The sequence below is a fragment of the Mus caroli genome, unplaced genomic scaffold, assembly GCF_978045245.1.
Source record: "Mus caroli unplaced genomic scaffold, Mus_caroli_1 scaffold_7, whole genome shotgun sequence".
Lineage (NCBI taxonomy): Eukaryota > Metazoa > Chordata > Mammalia > Rodentia > Muridae > Mus > Mus caroli.
In genome coordinates, this window is record NW_028227262.1 from 135612392 (window position 1) to 135628299 (window position 15908).

Here is a 15908-nt window from a genome sequence, read left to right on the forward strand (position 1 = left end):
GTAAATGACTGAATTGATGTGTAAATAAAAGACTGGGCTTTGGTCTGTAGGTGCTAAGTTATCTGAATGAACTGTCTGGAGATATTCAGAGAAAACTGTCTTGAGTAGAACACAGAGTGTCAGCTTGTATCCACTATTTGACTACTAGTTGCTTAGCCACTCTCAAATACCCCTTCTCTCAAGAACTCCTATCCAAACCAAGGTTGGTCTTGGCAATACACTTACATGCCTGTTTAGATTTGTTTGTTTTATTTCATTATTTTTACCTTAGGATCTCATAGTTAGATATTGTGGTGCATTTACAATATTTTTTTTCAGGTGCAGAGTCAGATACTTAGTTTCAGGCTGACTTTTTTTTTGGGGGGGCTTATTTCATTTACATTTCCAATGCTATCCCAAAAGTCCCACACACACTCCCCCACACGCTCCCCCACCCACCCACTCCCACTTCTTGGCCCTGTTGTTCACCTGTACTGAGGCATGTAAAGTTTGCACCACCAATGGGCCCCTCTTTCCACTGATGGCCAACTAGGCCATCTTCTGATTCATATGCAGCTAGAGACATGAGCTCCGGTGGGGTACTGGTTAGTTCATATTGTTGTTCCACCTATAGGATTGCAGATCCCTTTAGCTCCTTAGGTACTTTCTCTAGCTCCTCCATTGGGGGCCCTGTGATCCATTCAATAGCTGACTGTGAGCATCCACTTCTGTGTTTGCTAGACCCTGGCATAGTCTCACAAGAGACAGCTATATCTGGGTCCGTTCAGCAAAATCTTGCTAGTGTATGCAATGGTGTCAGCATTTGGAAGCTGATTATGGGATGGATCCCTGGATATGGCAGTCTCTAGATGGTCCATACTTTCATCACAGCTCCAAACTTTGTCTCTGTAAATCCTTCCATGGGTGTTTTGCTCCAAATTTTAAGAAGGGGCAAATTGACAACACTTTGATCTTCGTTCTTCTTGAGTTTCATGCATTTAGCAAATTGTATCTTATATCTTGGGTATCCTAAGTTTCTGGGCTAATATCCACTTATCAGTGAGTACATATTATGTGAGTTCCTTTGTGATTGGGTTACCTCACTCAGGATGATGCCCTCCAGGTCCATCCATTTGCCTAGGAATTTCATAAATTCATTCTTTTTAATAGCTGAGTAGTACTCCATTGTGTAAATGTACCACATTTTCTGTATCCATTCCTCTGTTGAGGGGCATCTGGGTTCTTTCCAGCTTCTGGCTATTACAAATAAGACTGCTATGAACATAGTGGAGCATGTGTCTTACCAGTTGGAACATCTTCTGGATATATGCCCAGGAGACGTATTGCGGGATCCTCCAGTAGTACTATGTCCAATTTTCTGAGGAACTGCCAGACTGATTTCCAGAGTGGTTGTACAAGCTTGCAATCCCACCAACAATGGGGGAGTGTTCCTCTTTCTCCACATCCTCGCCAGCATCTGCTGTCACCTGAATTTTTTATCTTAGCCATTCTGACTGGTGTGAGGTGGAATCTCAGGGTTGTTTTGATTTGCATTTCCCTGATGATTAATGTTTTAGACAATAAGACCAGAATATAAGTGAGATTGCAGAATTTCTTCCAAAAAGTATTCTAAAAATACTCTCCCCAAAAGAAATTGGTGAGTAATTTTATTTATATGAGGGTTGAAAAAATCATTCTGTATGTGTTGAATCATAAATACAAATAATTCACAATACTGATGTTCTCACATTATATTATGACATTTTGAGGCAAACAATCCAGAAAAAGAATATGAAGGAGAAGGAAAAAAGGAAGAGAAGAGGATGAGAAAGAAGAGGAAGGAAGGAAGGAAAAGGAAGGAAGGAAGGAAGGAAGGAAGGAAGGAAGGAAGGAAGGAAGGAAGGAAGGAAGAAAGGATGTAGGAAGGGGGAATAAGGAAAAGAGGAAGAAGAAGGAAGAGGATGAGACCAAAACACAAGAAGGAGGAGAAAGAGGAGGAAGGAGAAGGTGAAGGAGAAGGAGAAGAAACAAGAACTAAAACAAGAACAAGGAAAACAAGAAGAACAAAAAGAAAAACAAGAGACATTCAATTCTATGTCTGACAAGTTATATTTGCTAAATGGAGGTTCAGAGCTGGATCCTGAGTCCTGCTTATATTTGTTTCGTTAAAAGACTAAAGCTTTCTGGTTGCATACCTTCATTTTTTCTTGTGTATTCTAGAAACCTGCTTGTATTGAGCAGGAGTCACTAGCTTGTATAACTCAGAAGTCAATACTTCCAGTGACAAAGCCTTTTTTGTCTGTTAGTTTCCAAAGAAATGATTGTGCTGGGCAGAGGCAGAAGAGAGAGAATTGTTAGGAGCTTTACAAACATGAGAGCTCCGAACTGAATTTCTCTCTATAGCTTTCCACAATGTACTGCTAAAGTTGTTTTTAATAGTTGAAGCATTTGGACTCCATTTAGGATGCTGAAATAAAATGACTTCAGTTTGAGACAACAGGAAAAAAATGTGTAGCTTCACAAAAATACTAGCAGCCACTATTTTATTGTAGTCTTACTTTTTCAGGTTAGGGTCTGGGAAGAACACCAAATGGAAATGCTAGTGACAATTGGCCAGACACTGCTATGTATCTGCCAGCATGTTATAACATGAACCTTTTCTTCTCATAAATGCAAAGCTATTTTTAAAATAATAAACCATAATGATTTAGGGAGGTGTAAGTGTTTGGGGCCAGGTGCACTGCTGCGTGTAGGACAGAGGTCAGGGTCCTATGTCATCCTCCATTACTCTTCACTTTAATTTTTGAGACAAGGTTTCTTACTGAAACTGGAGGTAACTTTGGTGTAGATGGCTCACCAGCAAGTCCTACTGCCACTGGTGTTCTAAAGATGTAAGCACATACTGCTTTTATGTGGATGTCAGAAATCTAACCATGGGTCCTTATGCTTGTACAGCAATCACAACCACTTACTCAATTGAGCTATCTTTCCAGCCACAAACTGTAGTTCTTACATATGTAAAACTTTGCATATAATTTCAAAAATATATTTTGATAAATAGAATGTAAAATAAGCTCAGTATAAATATAACACAAAATCTTATTTAAATGAATTCATACTTTTCAAACTACAGAATCACAAAAAAAATACATTTGAATCTTATATTTTTTAGCACTAAAAATGTCTTTGACTACAGAGATAAACAGGCAAGAGACTTTATTCAAGATGGTTGCAACATAAGGACCACACTACTATAGTGAGGTAAAAACTGGCCTCTGCCCCTCTAAAACAAAAGGCAAAAGAGTTTTAAGCATTGTGATTAGATAGTGAAAAGTACCAGAGAATATTAAGTGAAGAGGGTGTCAAAGTGATTTAGGATACTTGTGCTGACTAATGGGTGGTATTGATTTTCCTGCTTTTCCTAAACACTTGGGGATTGGATTCTTTACTCTTAAATGGCCATGTCTCGAAGGAATCTTCTTAAAAATATACTCCAGGGTTCTATAACTGGAAGTAGCTAAGAGAATACATACATCTAAAAGGAACAAAGAGAGCCGGGCATGGTGGTGCACGCCTTTAATCCCAGCACTCAGGAGGCAGAGGTAGGCAGATTTCTGAGTTCAAGGCCAGCCTGGTCTACAAAGTGAGTTCCAGGACAGCCAGAGCTATACAGAGAAACCCTGTCTCGAAAAACTCAAAAAATAAAAAAAGGAACAAAGAGTTTACAAATGCAAGCGTTCCAAGGGTAATACTATTTGAGAAAAGAGAAACTAATGAAAACTGAAGGCCAATTAAACTCTAACTAAAGTTTAATCCAAGTACAGTGGAGTAAAGGCAGTTAAAGGCTATTTTGTCCCTTAGGATGAAAAAAGAATTGCATATAAGATGTGATGATACACAGAGTAAATACTTGCATATAACAATTTGTGAATATTTTGCAACAAGGTCTCTCTCTAACCTGGCTATACCAAGTTGGCTAGGCTAGGCTTTCCAACCAGCAAACCAGTTCCTAGGTACTCTTGACTCTCTCTCTCTCCAGCTCTTGGATTACACACAAACACCATCATATCCAACTTTTTCCATGATTCCAGGCCTCAAACTCAGGCCATCATGCTTGCACAGAACTTTGCTTTGGAGCTGTTTCTCCAATGCCCAGAATTTCACATTTCAAGATATGTATATTTATATATATGACATTTAAGCCAAAAGTTTGTTACAAAATGAAGAATGATTCTACAGAGTTGGCATCCATATTTTATTTCAGAACAGTGTGCAAAATTAATGAGCATTTCAAATATAGATGTTTAAAAATGTATTCTCCAATAATAGTAAGTTACTTAATCGCCATTTCTCAATCACATTTCAAATCTTTCATGTGACTTTTGGCTACAATATGACCATTTTTATGATTCAATATGCTACTATGAGTGTCATGTTTTAGCATAACTTTAAGATTTTTGTGATAAAAAAAAAACATGGCTGGAGAAAACCGGCCTGAGTAGGGCCACAAGCCTCTTCAGGTCAGACCAGCACCTGGGTAGCTATAGCGCAGGGTCTGCTGACACCCGTCAGCTACCCACGACACCCGACACAGGAGTTTGAGACTTCTGGTGAGTGGAACACAGCTTTTGCTCCAGTCCAATTGCGCGCGGGACCTGAGACTGCTTTGGTTGGGGAGGCAGAAAACCGGCCTGAGTAGGGCCACAAGCCTCTTCCGGTCAGAACAGCACCTGGGTAGCTAGAACACAGGGTCTGCTGACACCCGCCAGCTACCCAGGACACCCGCCACAGGATTTTGAGACTTCTGGTGAGTGGAACACAGAGTCTGTTCCAATCTTTAAACAGTGACAACAATAACAACTAATCCCAGAGATTACCAGATGGCAAAAGGTAAACGTAAGAATCTTACTAACAGAAACCAAGACCACTCACCATCATCAGAACCCAGCACTCCAACTTCGCCCAGTCCAGGGCACCCCAACACACCGGAAAAGCTAGACCCGGTTCTAAAAGCATATCTCACGATGATGGTAGAGGACATCAAGAAGGACTTTAATAACACACTTAAAGAAATACAAAAGAACACTGGTAAACAGGTAGAAGACATTAAAGAGGAAGCACAAAAATCCCTTAAAGAATTGCAGGAGAACACTGCTAAACAGGTAGAAGACATTAAAGAGGAAGTACAAAAATCCCTTAAAGAATTGCAGGAGAAAACTGCTAAACAGGGAGAAGACATTAAAGAGGAAGCACAAAAATCCATTAAAGAATTGCAGGAAAACCAGACCAAACAGGTGATGGAATTGAATAAAACCATCCAAGACCTAAAAAGGGAAGTAGAAACAATGAAGAAAACCCAAATTGAGGCAACACTGGAGATAGAAACACTAGGAAAGAAATCTGGAACCATAGATATGAGCATCAGCAACAGAATACAAGAGATGGAAGAGAGAATCTCAGGTGCAGAAGACTCCATAGAGAACATCGGCACGACAATCAAAGAAAATACAAAATCCAAAAAGATCTTAACTCAAAATATCCAGGAAATCCAGGACAAAATGAGAAGACCAAACCTACGGATAATAGGAGTAGATGAGAATGAAGATTTTCAACTCAAAGGACCAGCAAATATATTAAACAAAATTATAGAAGAAAACTTCCCAAACCTAAAGAAAGAGATGCCCATGAACATACAAGAAGCTTACAGAACTCCAAATAGACTGGACCAGAAAAGAAATTCCTTCCGACACATAATAATCAGAACAACAAATGCACTAAATAAAGATAGAATACTAAAAGCAGTAAGGGAAAAAGGTCAAGTAACATATAAAGGCAAGCCTATCAGAATTACACCGGATTTTTCACCAGAGACTATGAAAGCCAGAAGGGCCTGGACAGATGTTATACAGAAACTAAGAGAACACAATTTCCAGCCCAGGCTACTACACCCAGCCAAACTCTCAATTACCATAGATGGAGAAACCAAAGTATTCCACGATAAAACCAAATTCACACATTATCTTTCCACGAATCCAGCACTTCAAAGGATAATAACAGAAAAAAACCAATACAAGGATGGAAACCACGTCATAGAAAAAGCAAGAAGGTAATCCCTCAACAAACCTAAAAGAAGACAGCCACAAAAAAAGAACACCAACTCTAACAACAAAAATAAAAGGAAGCAACAATTACTTCTCCCTAATATCTCTTAATATCAATGGACTCAACTCCCCAATAAAAAGACATAGACTAACAGGCTGGCTACAGAAACAGGACTCAACATTTTGCTGCTTACAGGAAACTCATCTCAGAGAAAAAGATAGACACTACCTCAGAATGAAAGGCTGGAAAACAATTTTCCAAGAAAATGGTAGGAAGAAACAAGCTGGAGTAGCAATTATAATATCTGATAAGATTGACTTCCAACCCAAAGTCATCAAAATACAAGGAAGGGCACTTCATTCTCATCAAAGGTAAAATCCTCCAAGAGGAACTATCAATTCTGAATATCTATGCGCCAAATACAAGGGCAGCCTCATTTATTAAAGATACGTTAGTAAAGCTCAAAGCACACATTGCACCTCACACAATAATAGTGGGAGACTTCAACACACCACTTTCACCAATGGACAGATCATGGAAACAGAAACTAAACAGGGACACAGTGAAACTAACAGAGGTTATGAAACTAATGAATCTGACAGATATCTACAGAACATTTTATCCTAAAACGAAAGGATATACCTTCTTCTCAGCACCTCTCGGTACCTTCTCCAAAATTGACCACATAATTGGTCACAAAACAAGCCTCAATATATACAAAAATATTGAAATTGTCCCATGCACCCTATCAGATCACCATGGACTAAGACTAATCTTCAATAACAAAATAAATAATAGAAAGCCAACACACACGTGGAAACTAAACAACACTCTTCTCAATGACACCTTGGTCAAGGAAGGAATTAAGAAAGAAATTAAGGACTTTCTGGAGTTTAATGAAAATGAAGCCACAACATACCCAAACTTATGGGACACACTGAAAGCATTTCTAAGAGGAAATCTCATAGCTCTGAGTGCTTCCAAAAAGAAACTAGAGAGAGCACACATTAGCAGCTTGACAACACACCTGAAAACTCTAGAACGAAAGGAAGCAAATTCACCCAAGAGAAGTAGACGGCAGGAAATAATCAAACTCAGGGGTGAAATCAACCAAGTGGAAACAAGAAGAACAATTCAAAGAATCAACCAATTGAGGAGCTGGTTCTTTGAGAAAATCAACAAGATAGATAAACCCTTAGCCAGACTCACTAGAGGGCATAGGGAACATACTCTAATTAACAAAATCAGAAATGAAAAGGGAGACATAACAACAGACCCTGAAGAAATCCAAAACACCATCAGATCATTCTACAAAAGGCTATACTCAACAAAACTGGAGATCCTGGATGAAATGGACAAGTTTCTAGACAGATACCAGGTAACAAAGTTAAATAAAGATCAGGTTAATGATCTAAACAGTCCCATATCCCCTAAAGAAATAGAAGCAGTCATTAATAGTCTCCCAACCAAGAAAAGCCCAGGACCAGATGGGTTTAGTGCAGAGTTCTATCAAACCTTCAAAGAAGAACTAATCCCAGTTCTTCACAAACTATTCCACAAAATAGAATCAGAAGGTACTCTACCCAACTCATTCTATGAAGCCACAATTACTCTGATACCTAAACCACATAAAGACCCAACAAAAATAGAGAACTTCAGACCAATTTCCCTTATGAATATTGATGCAAAAATCTTCAATAAAGTTCTCGCTAACCGAATTCAAGAACACATCAAAACAATCATCCATCCTGACCAAGTAGGATTCATCCCAGGGATGCAAGGATGGTTCAATATACGAAAATCCATCAATGTAATCCATTATATAAACAAACTCAAAGACAAAAACCACATGATCATCTCGTTAAGATGCTGAAAAAGCATTTGACAAAATCCAACACCCATTCATGATAAAAGTCTTGGAAAGATCAGGAATTCAAGGCCCATACCTAACCATGATAAAAGCAATATACAGCAAACCAGTAGCCAACATCAAAGTAAATGGTGAGAAGCTGGAAGCAATCCCACTAAAATCAGGGACTAGACAAGGCTGCCCACTCTCTCCCTATCTATTCAACATTGTACTTGAAGTCCTAGCCAGAGCAATTAGACAACAAAAGGAGATCAAGGGGATACAAATCAGAAAAGAAGAAGTCAAAATATCGCTTTTTGCAGATGATATGATAGTATACATAAGTGACCCTAAAAATTCCACCAGAGAACTCCTAAGCCTGATAAATAGCTTCGGTGAAGTAGCTGGATATAAAATTAACTCAAGCAAGTCAATGGCCTTTCTGTACATAAAGGATAAACAAGCAGAGAAGGAAATTAGGGAAACAACACCCTTCTCAATAGTCACAAACAATATAAAATACCTTGGCGTGACTCTAACTAAGGAAGTGAAAGATCTGTATGACAAGAACTTCAAGTCCCTGAAGAAAGAAATTAAAGAAGATCTCAGAAGATGGTAAAACCTCCAATGCTCATGGATTGGCAGGATCAACATTGTAAAAATGGCTATCTTGCCAAAAGCAATCTACAGATTCAATGCAATCCCCATCAAAATTCCAACTCAATTCTTCAACGAATTGGAAAGGGCAATCTGCAAATTCATCTGGAACAACAAAAAACCTAGGATAGCAAAAACTCTTCTCAAGGATAAAAGAACCTCTGGAGGAATCACCATGCCTGACCTAAAGCTGTACTACAGAGCAATTGTGATAAAAACTGCATGGTACTGGTATAACAACAGACAAGTAGACCAATGGAACAGAATTGAAGACCCTGAGATCAACCCACATACCTATGGTCACTTGATCTTTGACAAGGGAGCAAAAACCATCCACTGGAAAAAAGACAGCATTTTCAACAAATGGTGCTGGCACAACTGTCGGTTATCATGTAGAAGAATGCGAATTGATCCATTCCTATCTCCTTGTACCAAGGTCAAATCTAAGTGGATTAAGGAACTCCACATAAAACCAGATACACTGAAACTTATAGAGGAGAAAGTAGGGAAAAGCCTCTAAGATATGGGTACAGGGGAAAAATTCCTGAATAGAACAGCAAAGGCTTGCGCTGTAAGATCGAGAATCGATAAATGGAACCTCATAAAGTTGCAAAGCTTCTGCAAGGCAAAAGACACCGTCAATACGACAAAAAGACCAACAACAGATTGGGAAAGGATCTTTACCTATCCTAAATCAGATAGGGGACTAATATCCAATATATATAAGGAACTCAAGAAGGTGGACTCCAGAAAATCAAATAACCCCATTAAAAAATGGGGCTCACAACTGAACAAAGAATTCTCACCTGAGGAATACCGAATGGCAGAGAAGCACCTGAAAAAATGTTCAACATCCTTAATCATCAGGGAAATGCAAATCAAAACAACCCTGAGATTCCACCTCACACCAGTCAGAATGGCTAAGATCAAAAATTCAGGTGACAGCAGATGCTGGCGAGGATGTGGAGAAAGAGGAACACTCCCCCATTGTTGGTGGGATTGCAAGCTGGTACAACCACTCTGGAAATCAGTTTGGCGGTTCCTCAGAAAATTGGACATAATACTACCAGAGGATCCAGCAATACCTCTCCTGGGCATATATCCAGAAGATGTTCCAACCGGTAAGAAGGACACATGCTCCACTATGTTCATAGCAGCCTTATTTATAATAGCCAGAAGCTGGAAAGAACCCAGATGCCCCTCAACAGAGGAATGGATACAGAAAATGTGGTTCATTTACACAATGGAGTACTACTCAGCTATTAAAAGGAATGAATTTATGAAATTCCTAGGCAAATGGATGGATCTGGAGGGCATCATCCTGAGTGAGGTAACATATTCACAAAGGAACTCACACAATATGTACTCACTGATAAGTGGATATTAGCCCAAAAACTTAGGATACCCAAGATATAAGATACAATTTGTTAAACGTATGAAACTCAAGAAGAACGAAGACCAAAGTGTGGACACTGTGCCCCTTCTTGTAATTGGGAACAAAACACCCATGGAAAGAGTTACAGAGATAAAGTTTGGAGCTGTGAAGAAAGGATGGACCATCTAAAGACTGCCATATCCAGGGATCCATCCCATAATCAGCTTCCAAATGCTGACACCATTGCATACACTAGCAAGATTTTGCTGAAAGGACCCAGATATAGCTGTCTCTTGTGAGACAATGCCGGGGCCTAGCAAACACAGAAGTGGATGCTCACAGTCAGCTATTGGATGGATCACAGGGCCCCCAATGGAGGATCTAGAGAAAGTACCCAAAGAGCTAAAGGGAACTGCAACCCCATAGGTGGATCATTATTGTGAACTAACCAGTACCCCAGAGCTCTTGTCTCTAGCTGCATTTGTATCAAAAGATGGCCTAGTAGGCCATCACTGGAAAGAGAGGCCCATTGGACTTGCCAACTTTATATGCCCCAGTACAGGGGAATGCCAGGGCCAAGGGGTGGGGGTGGGTGGGTGGGGTACTGGGGGGGGAGTGTATTGGGGACTTTTTGGATAGCATTGGAAATGTAATTGAGGAAATTACCTAATTAAAAAAAAAGAAAAAAAAAGAAAAACATGGTTGTCTTTATATTTTCATGTTTATATGTTTCCTAGTATTTAGAACTAAAAACTACTAAACAAACAAAAATCACAAAAATATTAAGCCATGAGTCATTCCTTTTTAGACATTATAGCTCCAAAATAATTTCAATACCCTACGATTTTGCATGCTGCACTGAGAGCTAACCACAGGAACATCACAGAAATGTTGCTTAATCAAATGCTCTTAGCATGCAGAGAGTGCTATCCCATATCTCTCAACCTTTGCTTCCTGCCTCCAACTCCTCCAAAGCCGAATGTTTTATAAGATAGATTTTCTTGAATGTTATTCTTTCCTCTACTTGCCTAGATATGGAAATTGCCATTTTGCAAATAACCTAAGGTTAAATAGTCACATTTCTGATAAACAGAATTGGCACTTCTGTTAAGTATTGCTTCCAGTGAGCTCCTTGCATTTCCATTTTATATTCTTTGGTTTACAACACTGCTAAGCCTACAGATGTGCAGAACATGGGAAGAAAAAGAGTTTAAAACAACACACACACATGCACACATGTGCCTGCACACATATATAAACACACGTACATGCACATACATTTACCACTTCCAGGAACTAATAGGCTCCTCTGATTCCAGAGACATATGAGAGATAAAGTTCAGGAACATAATGAGAAAGGTCACTGCAAAGCTGAGGTTATGTCCTATCACACACTCTAACTCACTAGAAAGCATTAGTGAAACGAGGAAATTCATTTGAACCACTTTAAACCTCCCAGAGGAAATGTGCTATAAAAATTCAAGACACTGTTGCCATTATTAAAGCTATTATTGCTCACATTTCTCATTGTGAATACAAAATCAGGAATGAAGAGGAAAGGCTGGTAAAGAAATGAGACCAGTGCTGGGGAGGAAGGATGACTTTTGTTATTCAGATAGATAATGAATTTGGTTATGTTGAATCTGTGTAATACAATTGCTATGTTACAATCTTTTCTGGATTGTGAGAAATAACAGTTTTTAATGTAAATGTGGGTATTTAAAAGAAATGACTGTCTACAAGGTTGGGATATTCATTTTATCTCTTGCGTGATCCGTGCTACAGCATCGTATGCAGTTTCCTCTCAAAGGAAGATTGCAGGTGGGGCCTTTCTATGAATTTACTAAGAAACAAACAAAAGAACACTGCTCGGGACTGTGGATCATGTTGCCAGGCTCTGTGCATTCATGTATGTATTGGTCTTGCTATGTCTGAAAGGCCTTTTTTCTTGGGTGTTCTACATTCCACCTGGCTCTTAAAACATTTCTGCCCCCTTTTCCTGCAAGGTTCCCTGACTCCTGAATGGAAGGAAGGAACTGATGGAGACATCCCATTTAGAACTGAGAGTTCAAATCTCTCTCTCTCTCTCTCTCTCTCTCTCTCTCTCTCTCTCTCTCTCTCTCTCTCTCTCTCTCTCTCTCTCTCTCTCTCTCTCTCTCCATATGGCACAGTTATGGGTCTCTGAATTTATTCCCATCTATTTTAAAAGAAGCTTCTCTGATGTTGGCTAAGGAAGCCATGCATCTATGAGGATAGTGGAATATCAATAGGAATCATTTTGTTGCTCCACTTTTAGCAGATTAGTAGTATTTGGTTTTCCCCTAAATCCATGGCCTATCTAGTACCAGGTCCTTGGGCATCATTGAAAACTGATTCTCTCATGAAATAAGTGCTAAAAGTAAATAAATATCTGATTGTTGCTCCCATAAGCCTTTTGCCACTATTACAATAGCTCATTGCATATGTACATCACCACTTTAGATCAAAGGGTTTATAGCTGAGTTGGTATTCACATTTCTCCTTTGGTAGTGTGCATCATACTTTCCAGTATATGAACACTAGTCCGTAGGGATAAAGGCACTAAGTGGGCACCAGCTTGACATCTCCCTACTAAAGGAATTGTGTAGGTGTTGTCTTCAGCATCCCAGTCTTCACATGAGTTTCCAGAGAGCAATCAATGACCTTGGTAATACCTTGGGTTGTTTGGGGTTTCCAATGGAATTCTTTGGGTCAACAACTCCATTAGGTGGAACTGACTCCTGGAACTGGAGGCTTCATTTAGTGACAAGAGATGCTCAGTCGATGCTTTTTCTCTCTCATTATTTAGAAACGCCATTTGCATCATCTTCATATATGCATGCATTATAGTATGCTTATACTGTATTAGGCTTCCATACATCTCCTCAAATGGCCCTTAGATTTAGCTGTTCCTTCCTTTATTCCCTCCTTTATCTCCTGCTTCTCTCTCTGCCTCCCTTGATCCTCTAATTTCAGCTCTTTCATCCATCCATAACTATCTATCCTATTTTCCCTCCCTTTAGTGATCAGCCTTACTCCTATCTATACTCCTAATCTATGCTCTATGATCTATCAACTGTAGCCAGATTATTGAAAACTTAACAGCTAGCATCCACATGTAAGTGAATCCATGCCATGTTTATGTTTGGGGATTTAGGTTACCTCATTCACAGTGGTTTTCTAGCTCCATCCAGGACCTGAAGTTTTCATGATTTCATCTTTTTAAAAAGCAGAGTAATTTTTCATTGTTGAAATGTACAATATTTCTTTATCCATCCATTTCTTGTTAGACATTTATGTTGTTTCTACTTCCTGGATACTATGAATAGGTGAGCAATTAATATGGATGAGCAAGTGTCTCTGTGGTAGGATAAACCATTCTTTAAGTATATGCCTAAGGCTGGTACAGCTGGATCTTGAGGTAAATCAGTTCTCAACTTGCTGAGAGACTGCTACATGGATTTCCATAGTAGCTGTACATGTTTACACTCCCAACAGCAATGGAGGAGTGTTCCCCTTATTCTATATCCTACCAGCGTGAGCTGTCATTTGTTTTATTGATCCTAGCCATTCTGACATGTGTAAAATGAAATCTCAAAGTAGTTATGATTTATACTCCCCTTATGAATAAGGGTGTTATACATTTGTTGAATTAAATATTTAATAAAAACCATCGGCCGGTTCACTACCCACTTCAATACCTTATATTCCCAAAAGAAAGACACACACACAATCAGCTTTTATATTTTGATATGCCTTAATCAGCACAGTAGCTTGGCTACTGTTTAACATCCATGATGTGGTTAATCCACCTCCCACGGATAATCCAGAGTTATTACTTACTAAATTCTGTATTTTATCTTGACTTCTCTGGGCCACACTCCCCAGCTCCTTCATATGGTGGTCATGCCTCTCTGCTCTTCACTTTTCTCAGGTATCATGTCTCTTCTCCCTCCCCTATAGGATGTACCTCTCCTTCTTCCTCCTCCTGGTTCCAAGCCCAGGTACTCTCAAGTCCTCCTTCAGTGTGCCCTGCCCAGCCACTGGCTGCTGGCATCATTATTTACCAACTGGGAGCAGTTTCCCAGAAGCTATATGCAGACACTCATGTAAACCGTTTTGGGGACCCAAATTAACATTAGGATACAAGCAACATTAAGCCAAACCCAAACTTCTTCAATTTTTCTCAGCCACTTGTGCTTCCTATTTTAAAGCTTAAATATTCTTTATTCTGTACACTTAGTGGTTGGATTATTAGTACTAAGGGGGTTTCTTTTCTGGCCCAGTTTATTTGATGTTCTTTGTATTTCAAAGACTAATCTTAATAGACACCTTTTTCTTTAGATTACAAAAAACTCTTGTGTAATTTTCTGAAAAATATTTTCTGTGCTTTTGACCTAGGTTTCTTCTCTTCATACATTTGATCTTTTCACAGTGTCCCAGAGTTCCTGATGTTTTGTGCCTGGATCCTTTTACATTCATCATTTTCTTTGATGGAGGTAATAATTTCTTCTATACTGTCACCAATGCCTGAAATTCTCTCATCTGTCTCTTGTATTCTGTTAGTGAGACATGCCTGTGAGGGATTGTTGAGTTACTAAATTTGTAATTTCCAGTTTTATCCCTGTTTGAGTTTATTTTATTGATCATATTTATACTTTCATGCATTGAACAGTTTTCTTCATTTCATTCTACTCCTTTGTTTTCATATATTTCATTAAGAAATTTATTCATATTGTCCTTAAAGTCTCTGAGAGTATTAATAATGTCAATTTTGGAGTCTTTGTCTTGTGTTTCACCTATATTTCATCTCTAAGAGCCTACTGTAGAAGGATTGCTGAGCTCTAGGGTAAACATAATGTCCTGACTATGGTGATTGTATTTTTACATTGGTGTCTAGAAATCTTGGTTTGGAGTGTCCATAATACTCTCAGGGTGCCATTGTTGGGTAGGTTTTCCAGTCCTTCATTCCTTTTGCTCTCTCTGGATCTTAGGAGTGAGTGTTACTGTAGGTTGATTGATAGGGAGTCCTTCTGAGCTGCTGACACGTGTAGTCACTCAAGGTCTAGAGTAGAAAACATATCTTGTAATGAGAATATGACACACTGAAATAGGAATGGGCTAGAAGGGGCACCTGAGAGGGCCACAGGAGGTAACATGGGTCTGCCATAAGGATTTATAGGTTCTATAAGAAAAGGAGGGAAAGAAGGAAAACAGGCCCTTGCAAGTGGTTTGCTCCAGGGAAGGGGATGAGACTGGGGATTTGTAAATGGAGACTAGGTTGGAGAGTAAAGATCACTGTAGGACCTTGAAAAGCAGTCTGGTTCCTGGTTGAGCAAACGTTAGAAACCCCGGTGACCTTGAAGGGATGGAAGATATTTTGTCATGATTCTGGATACCAGGCTCCTGACAGGAGGCGGTAGCCCTCCATAGATTTGTGGCCGTCAGTCAAGTAAGGGCAATGCCCCAAGCCCCTCCACAGATAGAATATATGACCTGTGGTCATATAGGCTCAAGACAGATCTTCGTTTTATTGAGGTATCTAAAGGCCTCAAGGCTTAGCTAATTAAGCTCCACTTTCCAGACACTCCTCCCTGCAAAAGGTATTTAATCACAGGCCCACCCTGAGAAGTGTGGTACGGTTTTACTCATCCACTTTCCACCATGACAATGAATGCCTTAAAACCATGGACTGTCTCTTTTCACAGGAATTCATTTGGAGGAGCCATAGAGAAGGCCTTCACCTATAGATGGATGTCCAGTCTCCCACACAAGGCCTCTCTGCTTCCAGCCATGATCACCAAGCCAAGTCAGCTGCCCACCAACAAGACAAGTACTGCTCCCCAAGGGACCCAGCTGAGGCTACCCTATGCCCCCCCCAACCTCCGGTTAGCTCCATCTCGTGGGCCCCCACTCCATTCTCAACTC

The 15908-nt window shown here is 39.6% G+C and overlaps 1 long non-coding RNA gene across 2 annotated transcripts in view; it reads right to left on the reverse strand.

Moving 5' to 3' along the window:
* LOC115031335 (uncharacterized) overlaps window positions 1–15908 on the reverse strand; it is a 179036-nt gene that overhangs the window by 60682 nt on the left and 102446 nt on the right. Inside the window, exon 4 of one of the 2 annotated variants that reach the window (XR_015047695.1) lies at window positions 12144–15045. The exons of the other annotated variant lie outside the window; for it this stretch is intronic. This is a non-coding gene — a long non-coding RNA (uncharacterized LOC115031335). Of the gene's footprint in view, window positions 1–12143; window positions 15046–15908 lie in introns of those variants that run through there. 2 annotated transcript variants of the gene reach the window in all.